The sequence below is a fragment of the Eptatretus burgeri genome, chromosome 1, assembly GCF_056783735.1.
Source record: "Eptatretus burgeri isolate ZD-2024b chromosome 1, Ebu_testis_v1, whole genome shotgun sequence".
Classification (NCBI taxonomy): Eukaryota; Metazoa; Chordata; class Myxini; order Myxiniformes; family Myxinidae; genus Eptatretus; species Eptatretus burgeri.
The window spans coordinates 103,790,784-103,806,427 of NC_140961.1; the positions used below are offsets into that span (position 1 = coordinate 103,790,784).

At 40.9% G+C, this 15,644-nt stretch overlaps 1 long non-coding RNA gene across 1 annotated transcript in view; it reads left to right on the forward strand.

The window, feature by feature from the left end:
* Positions 1-15,182, forward strand: part of LOC147035090 (uncharacterized) — a 243,267-nt gene extending 228,085 nt beyond the window's left edge. Inside the window, exons 2-3 of the long non-coding RNA XR_015061301.1 lie at positions 600-749; positions 12,837-15,182. This is a non-coding gene — a long non-coding RNA (uncharacterized LOC147035090). The remainder of the gene's footprint in view (positions 1-599; positions 750-12,836) is intronic.
* Positions 15,183-15,644: the final 462 nt, after the last annotated feature.

The following is a 15,644-nucleotide window of genomic DNA, read 5'->3' on the forward strand; positions in this document are numbered from 1 at the left end:
ATAGGTCATGAGGTGCTCATCATAAAATATGAAAATATTTGCAGTGTTTATATTGCAACAGCAAAAATGGATCCAAGTTTGCATTAAACCAAATCTGTCCTCATTTGTAACATCCAATTAAGCGTTAATTTAAGGAATAAGATAACGGGTTTGTTCATGGTGAAGTAGGAGGGTGAAAGCCATCAATGAAGGGAATATGAAGGGTGAAGGGAATGCACTCTGTTTATATCATCATTTAAAACCTGGAAAAATATCGAGTGAATCAACTGAATGAAAATAAATGTGGCAAAAACATTAGATGCCAACAAAATTGAGGGAAATGGAGCATTGAAGGAAATGCCAGAGGTAGAAATAAAAGAAATATTGTAACCATTGATTCTCCACCATGTTATTTCGAGGTGATACATAGTGAAATGCATGTGCAATAAGATATTCCATCTGTTGGTGAACTATGTTGTTCATGTATCTCTTTTGAAACCATAGAAATCCTCAGGATATGGTGAGACTGGAGTTTTGAAAGAGATGATGCAATTTCACTGACTTAAAGATTGTTCCTGTTGTTCCTTTTCTTGGCCTCTCCTCTCCTGATGCTTTCTAAGGCAATCCTGGTCCTGCAAGGCAGATCAGCTCAGTAGGCTGCCAAGGAATCACAAGGGAAGCAGAGTTTGAATTTGAGCTCATTATTCCAGCAACCCACGACTCAAAGCACTGCCAGAAAATATCTACCAGATGGAAGAAATGATTACAAGGTCTCAAACTTTTGCTTTTCAGTTGTATTTTTGTTATTGTTATGTTTGTGGCACTGCAGTGCTTTACCCAAGATGCTTTTCATCTCAGCACTCAAAGTGATAAAATCTCAATCTAAAGAAAAATATTTTCGATGGAAAAAGTTTTTCTTCCCTGCAGGCTGATCAAAATTTGCTTCACACCCTTCTTGTTGATATTTCATACTTGATTCCAGTGCGTTTCCTTTTAGTGTCACCATATCTTGTGTGAAGATTTAGATTGTGGTTATGGAGAAAGATTTGTTGAATTTTCTGAATGTTTTACAAATGAGATATATCATTCCAGATAAATAAATGTTTTTTTTTAGAATTTCCAATCCATAGCAATTATTTTGCCTGAACACATATGAGAAATTGTTTATTCAAAAAAAGTAAAAACAGATGTTGGCTTATCTTGTACAATTACATCTCATTACCAGAGATCTTTGAATGACCCTAAAATTGCAATAACTGTTGATTTGATTTGTTATTGGGTTGCACTGATTTTCTTTTCTCGGAATTATATTCTGCTAAGGGATGATGTATAAACCTGGTGTTGGCTTAGTGGTAAAGGTGACTGACTTGGGACCTTAGGGTCCTGAGTTTGGGCCCCTGTCGACTGTTGAATTAACAGCAGGTGGGGTTGACTCAGCCTGTCATCCTTCTGAGGTCGGCAAAATGAGTTCCAATGTACTGGGGTAATAACCATTTGGTGTAACCTGCATTGAAGAGGTGACCCATCCATGACTGTACTCCATGCCAATGAAACTGCCTCAGCAGCCATATGTGCTTTTACAGCATGAAAGGAATAGTATTATTATTGTTTTTATTATTATTATTATTATTATTATTATTATTATTATTATTAAGGGATGATATATCAGTTGTGTAGTCTCAAGATGATTTATAGAATGATATAGAACACTTTCTTTTCGAGAAAGCATAAATTGAGCGACACACAGTGTCCATCCATTCGGACCATACTCTGTGCAGAGCGTTGGTGCTGCCGAAGCAGTCTCCTTGGCTATTGGGCACAATCCTGGATGGGTCGCCACTCAGACACAGGATACCAGCAAGCTGGCACTCATTTTGCCGGCCTCAGAAGGATCACAGGTCGAGTTAACCCCACCTGGTATTAATTCAACATCCAAGAGGGATTTGAACTCAGGATCCTGGGATCCCAAACCCACCACCCCAACCATTAAGCCAACACCAGGCATATATACAGTATGAGTTTGTGAAAATATTCCATAAAATTAATTAACTCATTTTTAATCAAAGCAATATTTACAATAATTATAAATTATGTTAAATATTGCTTTATGAATAAGCATTATAGATAATATATTATGAATAAGCATTATAATAATTTATTGGTGGTTGTAAAGATCCACAGCACAGCATCTTAAAATCAGTTGTTAATGACAGTTTGAATATGTGAATAATAGTTTGAGTCTATGTAGTCATACTTTAAATAAAAGTAATCATTAAATAAGTTTGTATAAGGATATTGCATTGCTGTGGTGACTGACTGTCTGGGTACAACTTCGAGGTTGTGGTCCATTGATGTTGAGTAATCTACTGATATGGACCTGCAACTGGGGTTGTGGATCCGCTGTTTGGAGAGGTTCTGGGCTGAAAGGATCGAAACCTCGATGAATAATGGTGCCCAGCTGATGCTCTGCGTGGTTGGTAAATCAGTCAATTGCTTATAAGTTAAGGTTATAACTTCAAATGCAATAGCTTTTGTAAGTACTTACCAGTACATAATATGTGTGTGTGTGTGTGTGTGTGTGTGTGTGTGTGTGTGTGTGTGTGTGTGTGTGTGTGTGTGTGTGTGTGTGTGTGTGTGTGTGTGTGTGTGCCTGTGTGTTTATATATGTGTGTATTGTTATCTCTGGCTTCCTTCTTGGGACTATGGTGCAGTAATTAGTCTTTATTTTGATTACAACGATATGCTTCTTCTACTTCTCTTCCCTTTATAAGAGGTGAGTTCCGATGGTACCAATCTTCTGCCCTGCCATGCCCATGATACTACTCCACATCTCTCTGTCCCCAACAAACACCCTCCAATCTCCAACCACCCCTACCTTATTGATATCCCTTATCACACAATCTTCCCATCTCAACCCTAACCTCTTTTCCTCCTCCCTTTCTCCTTCAATCTATCTACCCTCTTTGGCATTCTCTCTTCCCCCCATCCTCACCAAGTGTCCAGCCCACTTCAGCCAGCTTTACAGCAATCTCTCCACCAAACTCATTTGCACACCAATCTCCTTCCTCAGTTCATCCATCCTCCTATCCACCATCTTTACTTCTGCAATACTCCTGATGTAGCTGTTGTAGCAGACCTGCAAGCTCTGTTGTTGTCTCTCCAGAGGATGGAGTGACATCGATGTCAGTGACATCGTTTCCAGACAGTAAAGATAGTCCAGCATTACACAGCATACCAGAACCTTCCCTTTCAATTTCCTTGATATTTTTCTGTCTATCAGCAATCCCTCCACCCTGATCCATGCATATAAACCCACCTGAATCCTCCACCACTCCTCTGCGATCACTGTTCTCTTCACTCTTCACCTCTGTGGTCACAGTTCGCTGCACCTATTCTCCCCAGATACTCAAAGCTATTTCCCTGTCTGATCGCATTCTCCTCTAACGTGATATTAATTTATTTTCTCTGCTGCCTGACGCGCATCACCTCTGTCTTCTCCGTACTCATCTCCAGTCCATGCTTCCCGAATATATATATATATATATATATATATATATATATATATATATATATATATATATATATATATATATATATATATATATATATATATATATATATATATATATATATATATATATATATATTTCCACTCCCCCAGTACTTCCTGCATCTCCCGCTTACTCCGTGCCACACCAACCAGATCATCTGTAAGTGACATTCTCCCCAGAATATCTTTCATTTTTACCCTCCTGCTTCCCAGATTCATCACCATGATAAACAAGAGTGGGCTGAGAGAGTTTCCCTGCCTCAAACCAATGTTCACGCTGAACTCTCCCATTATCCCAAGACCAACCAAAACTCTTCTGTTTGTCCCCTTGTACATCCCTTCCACGGTCCTAAATTCTGCTTCCAGCACTCCCAACCAAGTGTGTTTCCATTGCCATCTCTCCAGGGACAGTGTCCTAGAACTTCTCCAGTTAAAACAAATCCAAATGCCAATTCACCTTGCACCTCCAACCTCTTTTCCACCAGCAGTTTCAGTGTGAACATCCTATCTTTCACCCCCTAACCTTTATAAACCCTTATTGCTCTTCACCACTCTCTATCTCCACACTTTATTTATGCTCCCATCCAGATTCCTCTCGATTACCTTCATGACATGACTTAGTATAGTAATGTCTCTCTACCTCCCTGGATCTTGAGCATCACCCTTCCTCTTCCCTATCAGCTCAATTAGCCCTCTCCTCCACTCATACAGAATCAAAGCCTCTCTCGTACATGCATATATACACAACATACACATACCCGTACATTAACCACCCTCTTTGTCCAACTGACTCTGACTTCTCCAACTGCGATTAACATCTCTGTACACACATCATCAATGCCTGGCACTCTTTCCTTCTTCATCCTCTTTAATGCTGTCATCGTGCACCTCCTCAATGCTTGAATGCACCTTCTCCTCAATCATCTCCATGAACTTCACTTTCCCCTCGAAGTAGCACGGAAGCTCCAGCTTGCTGTTGCTTCTTCTCCGGTTCAACAGCACCTTGAAATATTCTTCCCACGCCTTCACTACTGCCCCCTCTCTGTCACTAGCCTACCACCACCATCCTTAATCACCAACCCCCCCCCCCTCTATTCATGTTCTTGCTGTCCTCATCCCTGTCCCAAGCCAAATTTTGTCTTCTTCCCAACATTCTCTTCCAACTTGTTGTACACCTCCTTTTCCATATCATTCCTCACCTTATCCACAGCTCTTCTTGTTGCTTTCTTATTTTGCCTATACAGGTGCAGCAACCCCACATCCAGTTGTCCCTCTCAATCCTTGATCTTCTCTATCCTCTTCCAAAGCTCCATATTTTCACCAATTACCATCGCTTTCCACACAAAACTATTCAATTCCCCCTATATGCCTCTCCGTACTTATTCCACCTCCCCTTTAAACCTTCAGCTTCACTGATAAGTTCCTCATATTTGGCCCTCATCCTCTCCTTGCACTCTATTGTAACATTTTCTCTGCATTTCCCCCCACCTTATCATCCTCTGACCCCTGCTCTTAACTTCCCTCCTTTTCTTCATGCATACAACAAACACCACAGACCTATGCTGGGCAGTGACACGCTCTGCCACCACTGCCTTACAGTCCTTGATCCTAAACAACTGTTGAGGTTCCGAACGACCAACCAATCCAGCTCATGATTTCCAATCATCAATTTGGTTTCAGACAAGGTCACTCTACCCTGGATATGCTGCTTCTGCTCTCCCAACAATGGATGGAGGTCCTCAATGCCAGACAGGAAATCTGAGCCGTATCCCTGGACATATCACGTGCTTTTGACACAGTCTGGCACCCTGTCCTACTCACCAAACTCTCTTCCCATGGTATTCAAGGCCATCTCCACTCATGGCTCGCAGACTTCCTCTCCTGTCGCAGTCAACGTGTGGCCTAAATGGAGTTCTTTCATCCCCTCTTCCTGTGCAGGCTGGAGTTCCTCAAGGTAGCGTTCTGGGCCCTGTTCTTTTTCTGGTTTTCATCAATGATCTCTCGGACTCTCTGGAAAATCCTCTATTTCTCTTTGCCGATGACTCCACCCTCTGCCGTACCATCTGTCATCCCTCAGACCGGCAAGCAGCAGCTTCTTCGCTCACTGCAGATCTGGATAAAATCACAAACTGGTCCAACACGTGGAACATGTCTTTCAATCCAGACAAATCTCACACTCTCACTATGTCTCTTCGAAAGGACCGTTTAGAAACCCCCCCCATCCACTTTCACAACAATCCTCTGGAAGAAGTCTTTTCTTTCCAGCTTCTGGGTCTCACTATCTGCCATGACTTTTCCTGGGAAAGTCACATTTCCAACCTCGCCTCAAAAGCCAGTCGCCGACTGGGAATCCTCCGTCGTGCAAAGTTCTTCCTCGGCCCTCTTGAGCGCCTGACCAATTACAAAGCTTTTGTCCCTAGCCTGATGGAGTACTGCTCTCCCCTCTGGGCTGGTGCTCCTGCCTCCCACCTTTCTCGGCTTCACGCTGTCGAAACCAGGGCATTTAAGATCATCGGCATCTCCCGCAATGAAGCTGAGTCTTTGGGCCTCTCACTCAATCACTGTAGGTTGGTCGGTGGTCTTTCTGTCTTCTACCGACTCCTCTCCAGCCTTGCCCCCCCTGCTCTCTCTGCGATTTGTCCCCACCACATTTCCACAGGGCGCTCAAGGTCCGCCAACAACCCCCTTCTGGTAAAACTACCAAAATCACGAATCACTGCTCATCTTCACTCTTTCATTCCTCTTTTTTCCGCCTTTGGAATAAACTTCCTCACTCTATTCTTTCCCATTCTTCCCTCCAGGCTTTCAAAACAGCTGTTCACCACCACCTCTTATCATCGCCCATCCAAATCCCCGATCTTTTCTACCCCCGATAATCCACCCATGCCCACTTCCTTCAATTCCCCTGCTTTCCTTCCTGAAAGTCCCTGTAATGTCCATTTTGTATACCCCATGTACCACACCCCATCCCTCTCCCTTCCGCAGATCACCTCATGTGTCTGTTCCCCACTGTCTTGTCCCTTCCACTCCCGCCCCTCTTGTCTCATGCCTCCTTGCTGTGAGTTGTGTGTTAGCTCTCATACAGCCTCGACCAAGTTATACAAAAAAAAACAAAAACAAAAAAACAATCCAACTCCATCAGTTCTATGCTGTCCACTCCTGCAAGTAATTTTGTGACTGTCCTGCTTCTGAAAAAAATGAACAACCTATAGCCATCTCATTCCTTGTCATCAGCTCCACCAGGTCTTGACCCTCTTTGTTCCTCGTTCCCCAACGAAATTTACCAACACATTCCTCTTCACCAGTTTTGCTACTCCCACATATGTATTGAAGTCCCCCACAATGTACAGCATCACCTCCAGCTCAACCATTCCCATCATCCTCTCCAGTGTGTCCCTGATCTCCTGATTCTCTGCCTCAGTTCTTTCTGTTTTTGGCCCATATATCGACATAACACACACCATTTGCCTCTGTATTACTAACCATGCCTTAACTGTCCGTCCCTCCCATCTTTCCACTCTGACCACCGCCTTGCTGATCTCTTCCGATACTATTATTCCCACGCCATTACTCCTTCCATCCCCTCCCACATGCAACAGCTTGTACACTCCTGCGAACTTCCTCACCCTGTCTCCTTGCCATCTGGTCTCCTACACACACACAACACCTCTAACCTCCTTCTCTGCATCATCTCCACCACCTGGACTCCTCTCCCCTCCATTGATCCCACATTCAACCTACATAGCTGTACCTTGCTTCTGAATATTCTCTTGAGTGTAAATTCCTTGTGATTTGAAAAAAAAATTTTTACATCTAAGAGTTAGGCCTGAGCTGAACTTTGAAACTGCAAAGTGACGTACAGTGAGACCCGAACTTGCATGTGATATTGTGTGGTTTGTAGGAAGAATGTTTTCCTTTCCATCTCGAAAAAGAATGTTTCTCCCATTTTAGGCATATTGAAGAAATGTGTAAAATTGTAAAATTGCAAAATAAAAAAATAGTTACAAAATTAATTTAATGGCAAACAAGTGGAGCAGGTCAAAAATATAAAGTACCGAGACAGTTTGGATAACGGAAGATGATCGGGCACCGCAGGATTCAAAGAACTACCATTCAAGCAAAAATAATTTTGCACCAAAAAAGAATGTGATGAGGATTCTAATCTTAACCATTAAAACTAGCTGGTCTGTTGCTATATATTCTACTTTAACTGATGCCTGTAAGAGTTGCACATTTTCAAAGGATGCCATATTAAGAAAAATAAATCCATTGTTACGTTGGATGAATCAACAACATGTTGACTGTCGTCTCCCAACCACTGTGGGAAGTAACAAGAAGCTGACTTTCTGGGCGTTACTTTTGCCTGCGACAAAGGGTTAATGGCTGGAATGTCAGCTACTCCTTGTGTCCCAAAGTGGTTAGCATACCTCCATCAACGTTCTGTTGATTTTCCCCATTGTTCTACCTGTCTGCCGATCGACACTCACCTTCACAAGCATGACACGTTATTATCTCCGCCACCAAAGATGGACGGAGGTGATGTTTTCACCCCTGTCTGTCTTTGTCTGTGGGCAGGGTACCTCAAAAAGCTGGGGGCAGATTCAGGCGAAACCTGGTGGGCAGTTTGGGTGTGTGACAAGGAAGAATTAATTACATTTGAGTGAAGATCCAGATCCATTAATTTTTTTCAGTGGTTCTTCACCATTGAGAGCAAGGGCCAAAAACGACAAGCAGCACAATATCTCAAAAAGTTATGAACGGATTCGGATGAAACTTGGCGGAGAGGTTGCATGTGACCAGAACAAATCAATCCAATTTTGGTGTAGATCCGAAAACGGATATGGATGTGATAATTATTTAAATTTTACAAGTAATTCTTCACCATTGAGAGATGGGGCCAAAACCCATGTATCACATGATGTTTGAAAAAGTTGTGGACAAGTTATGACAAAACATGGTGGATGAGTTTGATCGGTGACAAAAACAAGCTGATTTGATTTTGGTTAAGGTGTGTATTTAGATCCGACCTATCGGTGGTGTACAAAATGTAAACTGTTCAGCCTTGCGGAGGTATGAGCTCTACCGAGTGCGTTCCAGTTCATTCTGTATTTATCTCCATCACCGAAGGTGGACACAGGTTATGTTCTCACTCCTGTCTGTCTGTCTGTTTCTGAGCAGGATATCACAAAAGGTTAGGGATGAATTTGGATGAAATTTAGTGGACAGGTTTAGTGTGTGACAAGGACGAATTGATTAGATTTTGGTGAAGATTTGAATTAGGATCTGGATCTGATAATTTTTTTTGGTGATTCTTAACCATTGAGAGAAAGGGTAAACTGATATATAGCACAATATCTCAAAAAGTTGTGGACGGATTGGAATGAAACTTGGTGAATGATTTGGATAGATGGCAAGAACAAGCTGATCTGATTTTGGTGTGGACAAGGACGAATGGTCTGAGGGATGCAAATCCGGCCTATGCGTGGGATACAAAACGTAAACTGTTCAGCCTGGTCGAGGTATGCACGCTTTGATTGCCATTGTCGTTTAACATTGGTTTTATTGCCGTTGTCTTTGCAAAGCACCCAACAACTAGAGGGGGAGCACTCGCTGGAGTGCAAAACCTCCGCCGCCAATACTGCTGTGTCTCTTAAGTGAACCTGATATCCTATTCATTGTAGGTCAAAACGGATCAGACTCTACTGAACCACGATTGAATAAACTAAACGAGATCGACACGCATGTAGAAATGCCAAAAAAAATCGAAATTTTTTTGAAAAAAAAGTTGCAAAATGTTTTTTTTTTCTCTAACACATTTTTTGGGGGGGGGGGTTGGAAATCACTTAAAACATATAGAAATGCAAAAAAAAAAAAATTCAAATATTTTTCAAATAAAATCGAAATTTTTTTGAAAAAAGTTGCAAAATGTTTTTTTTTTTTTCTCTAACAAATTTTTTTGGGGGTTGGAAATCACTTAAAACATATAGAAATGCAAAAAAAAAAAAATTCAAATATTTTTCAAATAAAATCGAAATTTTTAAGAAAAAAGTTGCAAAATTTTCGAAGTTTTTTTTTTTGGACCAAGTCCAAAATCTAATGGCATGATCCTTGGACCATACCTAACCCCCCCCCCCCCACCAAGTTTCGTCGAAATCCGTCCAGGAGTTTTTCCGTAATACTGTTCACAAACAAACAAACAAACAGACAGGGGTAAAAACAGTAACCTCCATCCATCTTCGATGGCGGAGGTGAAATATGTTCTTGAGGCGATAAAGGTGGCACTTACTTTATAAACACCATTACTCAAAGGAAATGAGCGTGTGCTGATCACATGATTTGGAGGTGTTGTTTTGTGGAGAGACTTAATTAACACACCTTGGAAGACAGAATAGATGTGTGCAAAAGAAAGGGGATGTCAAAACGAATGTGGATTGACAACACCAGAGATTGGATGAGAACACAGAATTACAGCGAAATTGAAAAGATATCTGATTGTCGGGAATGATGATTTGTCATAATCGACATCATTCGTACTGAAGAAGATGCTATAACATGATAATAATAATGCTGATGAAAATATGAGTTATAACTCAGTATCAATGAGTCAGTCATGGCTTTCCTTGCAAATAGAGAGGTATATCACAAATTGATTTAGTAAATAATGGTAATAAATGAGTCATGAGTGATATTGTGATGCTAATGGATATCGATACCAGCTGATTCCTGCCTCCTTCCATACACCCCTCTCTCCCATTTGTGTTCTTTTATGTTTAGCTTCAATTTGTCAACCTCATTATTCTCAGTGTCGGTATCTTTTGTCACAATATTTCATTATTTCTGTCACTTCATATTTTTTATCGCATTCCATTGTTACATGGACCTGAAATTTTACAAGGCATGCTTTCATTGAGGTTCCTCAATTGTTCTCATAATAAGATGTATGTTTCTTGTATTTGTTGTTTGATTGATTCAAGAATGGAATAAGTTAAACTGAAACAAATTTGTATCTCACTCCAAGAGGGAAATAAAGAAATAAATAATCAGAAAACAAATTTGTCATTCAAACTGAAAATAGTCATTGCCTCAATACATCTCATTCTCGTTTCATTTAATAACATTATCTGAGGGCCAATTATTTATTTATATACATAACATGACTGTCTTTCTGGTTTAGTATCTCCTCTCTCACCACTTTGTGTCTCACCAAACTCCGTAGGCATAATGAAGAATGTTTTCTAATTCTGCGAACACCATCTAAACTTACTTCCAATTTTTATTCTGTTTGGCCCAGTCAAAAGTAGAATTTTCTCAAAGCGTTCACCATGCTGGATGACATCACTGCTTGGCTTGCAGTTCCATCGAGCGGAATGCATCACAGGATTGTTTGTTGTCTCCATTTATTCCATTTGCCACTTGATTGTTGTTGTTGTCTCCATTTATTTCATTTGCCACTTGATTGTTGTTGTTGTCTCCATTTATTTCATTTGCCACTTGATTGTTGTTGTTGTCTCCATTTATTCCATTTGCCACTTGATTGTTGTTGTTGTCTCCATTTATTCCATTTGCCACTTGATTGTTGCTGTTGACTCCATTTATCCAAATTGTAAGCCTGGTGTTGGCTTAACGGTTAGGGTGGCTGTCTTAAGATATTAGGGTCTTGAGTTCAAGGCCCTGTCAACCATTGAATTAACACCAGGTGGGTTGACCGAGCCTGCCGTCCTTCTGAGGTCGGCAAAATGAGTACCAGCGTGCTGGTAGCTGGGGAATTGCATCAGTGGCACAGCCTTGCCCCCCAAAATGATGCAGCCAAACAGGCTGCATACTTATAAATAAATAATCCAATTCGTTATGGGATTATTGTTGTTCTATTTCCCTCCCATCCTATCAAATGCTATTCTATCCTTTTATCAGTACACTGATACTACTCACTCATTGGCCTTCTTTACAAACAGCAAATCTCCTGCTTGGGCTATTTGTTCTCAAAGTTGGTTGTTCCCATCCATTGATTGTTATGTTTGAAGTTAATTCCTCAATTTCTTATAAAACCATTATTTGGTAGCAAAGTGAATCCATCCGTACTTGTAAGTGCATCAAAAACTATTCTCATCGAAAAACAAGTTGCTGATTAGATGCAGAATGACACTTGTAATATGTTTATTAAATGTTCTTTTTGCCATAACTTATCATCACAGATTGGAGTCGGACCGGTCGGCCACGGTGACCAGAACATTTAATTGATTCTCCTAACTTATTTCCTTCTCATTTGTGGTTTCTTTATCATGACTGATTTGATTAATCATATAGTCAGCATCTCCATCACAATCATCTATGTTCATTCTCCATTCCTCCTGATCCATGAAGGTGGGTGTGTGTGTGTGTGTGTGTGTGTGTGTGTGTGTGTGTGTGTGTGTGTGTGTGTGTGTGTGTGTGTGTGTGTGTGTGTGTGTGTGTGTGTGTGTGTGTGTGTGTGTGTGTGTGTGTGTGTGTGTGTGTGTGTGTGTGTGTGTGTGTGTTCCCTTTATATTTTTTAACTTCTTGTAGCAAATTAAAACATTTACATTAAAAAACTGAAACTTTTTCAAAACGCATCCCTTGCTGTTATGCGGTGATTATTATTATTATTATTATTTTTGTTTGTTTTAAACAAACTATACCATCACACAAATCATCCATACCAGTTGTTTCACAGTGGTATGTCGAAATCTCACTCTTTTCCTCTAGTGTTTCAAGGTGGTAGCTCACCACCGTCTCAAGTAGTCTTCCATTTCCACCTGTGAATCTAATTCTGTTTTTCCTCACCAGCAGTTCAGGATTTTTCTATCCCCCTGAACCACTACCCACCCTCCCTCCACCATGGCCTCTAAAATGATGCCGATGGCCTTCTCCTCCTCTCAGCTCCTGTTCGTTCAGTTTGTCATGCCCGCTTGTTTGCCATTACCTAATTCTCAGAATTACACCGCTCGAGTCTCTGTTGTCTTACTCTTCCATGAGCTTCAATTTTACATCAGGAAAAAGAGTCTCGGCCTTCCATATCAGCTGATCTGGCACAATTTGAGAAGCACTAATTGATGTAAAATATATATTTTTAATTCCAATTTATTTTAGCAGCTGATCATATAGAGAGTGCCAGCATATACACCATGAGATGAGTGTACCGTGCTTGGGTAAACGCACCTTGAAATGCTGCTTTTAAAATTCCTAACCCTAAAGTGATGCTTTGGAAGCTGAGGTCATAAAACATTGATGCTCTCTTGGCGTTTCTTGCTAGTTTATTCCTTTCTGCCTCTATCTCTTCCCTGCCATGCAGACACCAGTAAACAGAGCCATGTGAGATTGCCAAAGGTTTCCAAAGACTTGCTTCACTCACATCTCAAGAGATGAGTCTCCTTATTTCAAACTCCAGTCACAAGCTATACTTTCATCTTGAGTTAAGCCTAATGGGTTTTCACTGTTTGTTTTTGAGAGTTTTGTCAATTTTCTTGTTCCTTGCCATACAGAGCCTTGTTTTCTTTATTAATTGGCTCCAAGGCTACCTCTTTAGGCAGTTGCAGCTTATAATGACCCTGTGTCTTTAGGAACATATGTTTTCGATACGGAGAAGGAGGCTACCTACTTTCAATTCCAGCTGCCATAAATGCACAAACCATGTTTGGGAATGAAGCATCTTCACCTTCCTCCAACCTCCCCATTCCCCGTCTGACGAAGACATGGGTTTCGTAATAATTCCCGACAACCTGCTCGCAACCCCATGATGGCTTTCCTTGTGTTTCTTTCTCATTTATTTTGATCCCGACTGCCTTTGTTTGCTTCTTTTTCATCCGTATTGTCCCTCGGCTTCGGTTGCTGAATAATGTGAGTTCCCTTGCAAAGAAATTCAATGCAGGAGTAGGCCATGAGGCCCATCAAGCCTGTGCAATGTTTCCCAACCTCTCGTTGGTTGTCATTGCTCTTTTCTTTTTGGGTGTCTGGGCATCAAGCAAGGAAGCATCACATACCATTTTAAAGTGTTTTTGTGTGACACGTCCAGGGGTCGGTTTCGAGTAGGACACCACTCAGACTCAGAGTGGACGCTCGAACCATTAACGTCACCGAGTCTGGTTAAATGTTGCTATTTGTTCGTCGTAATACAGTCAAGCATCATCTCCCCCATGGCAAGCACACACTCAGACCGTATAGTGAAGCTCGAAAGTAAGTGATTGGTATTGCTGTAAAAAATATGTGCTTTTGAACTTCCATTTCACATTGTTTAATTGCAACTTCACTTGTGACAGTTGAATGGGAATTACTTTGGCAATCATTACAAGAGGCACGAGTGAGCACTAAAAACCATGGCGCTGTTTTGCTGTGTTTTGTGTGCATGAACGCTACGGTGCAAAAGGACAATAATGGTGAGGGAAGGCCCCGCCGGTGTGAGCAGAACGGAGGCCTTACGTCCAGCGTGCTCTCATGCCATGCCCCTAACTTTTCACAGCTGTTGAGCTTTGTGGACTTGTTTTTGCAACTGTTGTGCAGCGAGTTTCCGTGAAGTCTTCTCGTCTCGTCCCCATTCCCCACTAGCTCACAGTTTGGGTTATTTTTTGTACCCTTGTGAGATATTCCATTTGATGGGCAATGCTTGATTTTTTTTTTTTCCGGAGGCTAACCATCCACGATCTGGGTATACTGAGTTAACCCCCAGCAGGAAAGTGCTCATCTCTAATGCTGAAACATTGAGGCTTAATCCCTGCAGTTTAGCCCCTGGCACTGTCGCTGAGCAGCTGGTTTGTATAAGTCTTGGCTGCTTCCATGTGTCTGCAGTAACATTCAGAAAAAGAAATCCAACAGAAACTTATACTTATTCTTTATTTTACGGATTGAGGGATGACATTCGTTATCAATTCATGGACATGTGCAAGGGCATTTGAATAGCATCTGATACTTGTTATGCAATAATAATAATAATTATTATTATTATTATTATTATTGTTATCTATGATGTGATGAGGACAAGTGAGCATGAAATTATTATCATTACTATCATCATTAATGGTGAGATGTACCATACTCGAAGCAGTTTCTTGGCACCGGTTATGCTTGGTGGTTTGCCATTGCCATCCGAGCAGTCATTTAGGATGGGAATCTATAATTTGTTCAGAGTGCCGATGATAACTCGCCTACATTTTGCGAAATATACCATATGATCTTTAACGTCCACCAATAATGCTGACAGGTGGGACGGCCAGTATAACGTCTGTCTGAAGGATGACACACCCATTGATGAATTACCCTGCCTGTGAAACCCCAGCATGACAGTTTATACCTGTGTCGGGATTCAAAACCAGGTTAGACAGCTCAAAGGTGGGAGCACATCCTTCTGACTGCCCTGCCTGCTGTCATCATCACATTACAAATGTGAGAAGGCATGTTCACCTTTTTATTTTTAATGTTTTGAATCATTAATGCTTGGAAACTATGATTTCTGCAACTCGAGAAATGACAAATTTCGTTTTAATCCCCCAAGCAGAGACGAGTAGTTTTATCTATTTTGGAGCTGAAATTGTTATAATGTGTCGCAGTTTTATTAATACTTTTGCAATTAAATTGTATTTTATTTGATATTGTCATTTGATATCTCAATCTTAAACATATAATAGAGTATGTTTCATTATAAACTCCACCACACTTTATAAAATGTTGAAACTTTTATTTGGTTCCAAGTTCAGATGTCACCTGCAAGTAATTTATACACTTTCAATGTGTACATAAATGCCTATAATGTAATATCCATTTTATTGATTCTGCATTCTTTTGGAATGTTGGCTTTATTAGCATGCCCCCCCCCTTTTTTTTACCCCATCCTCCGCACAGCAGGAGATGGATGGACTTTTGCAATTGTGTGTATGTGTGCTTTTTTCTCACAGTGTGAAGACTTTTCTTTGATTTCTATACAATTTCACCACCATGAACCAATCTCCACCAAATAAAGCATTTGTGCTGTGGGTATCCAGGGTCAAGTCATCGGCATAACAAACCCCACCCCCTCTCCTTCCCACAATAAATTATCTATGTATGTATGTATGTATGTATGTATGTATGTATGTATGTATGTATGTGGATGTCTAAAAATCAAAGAAAA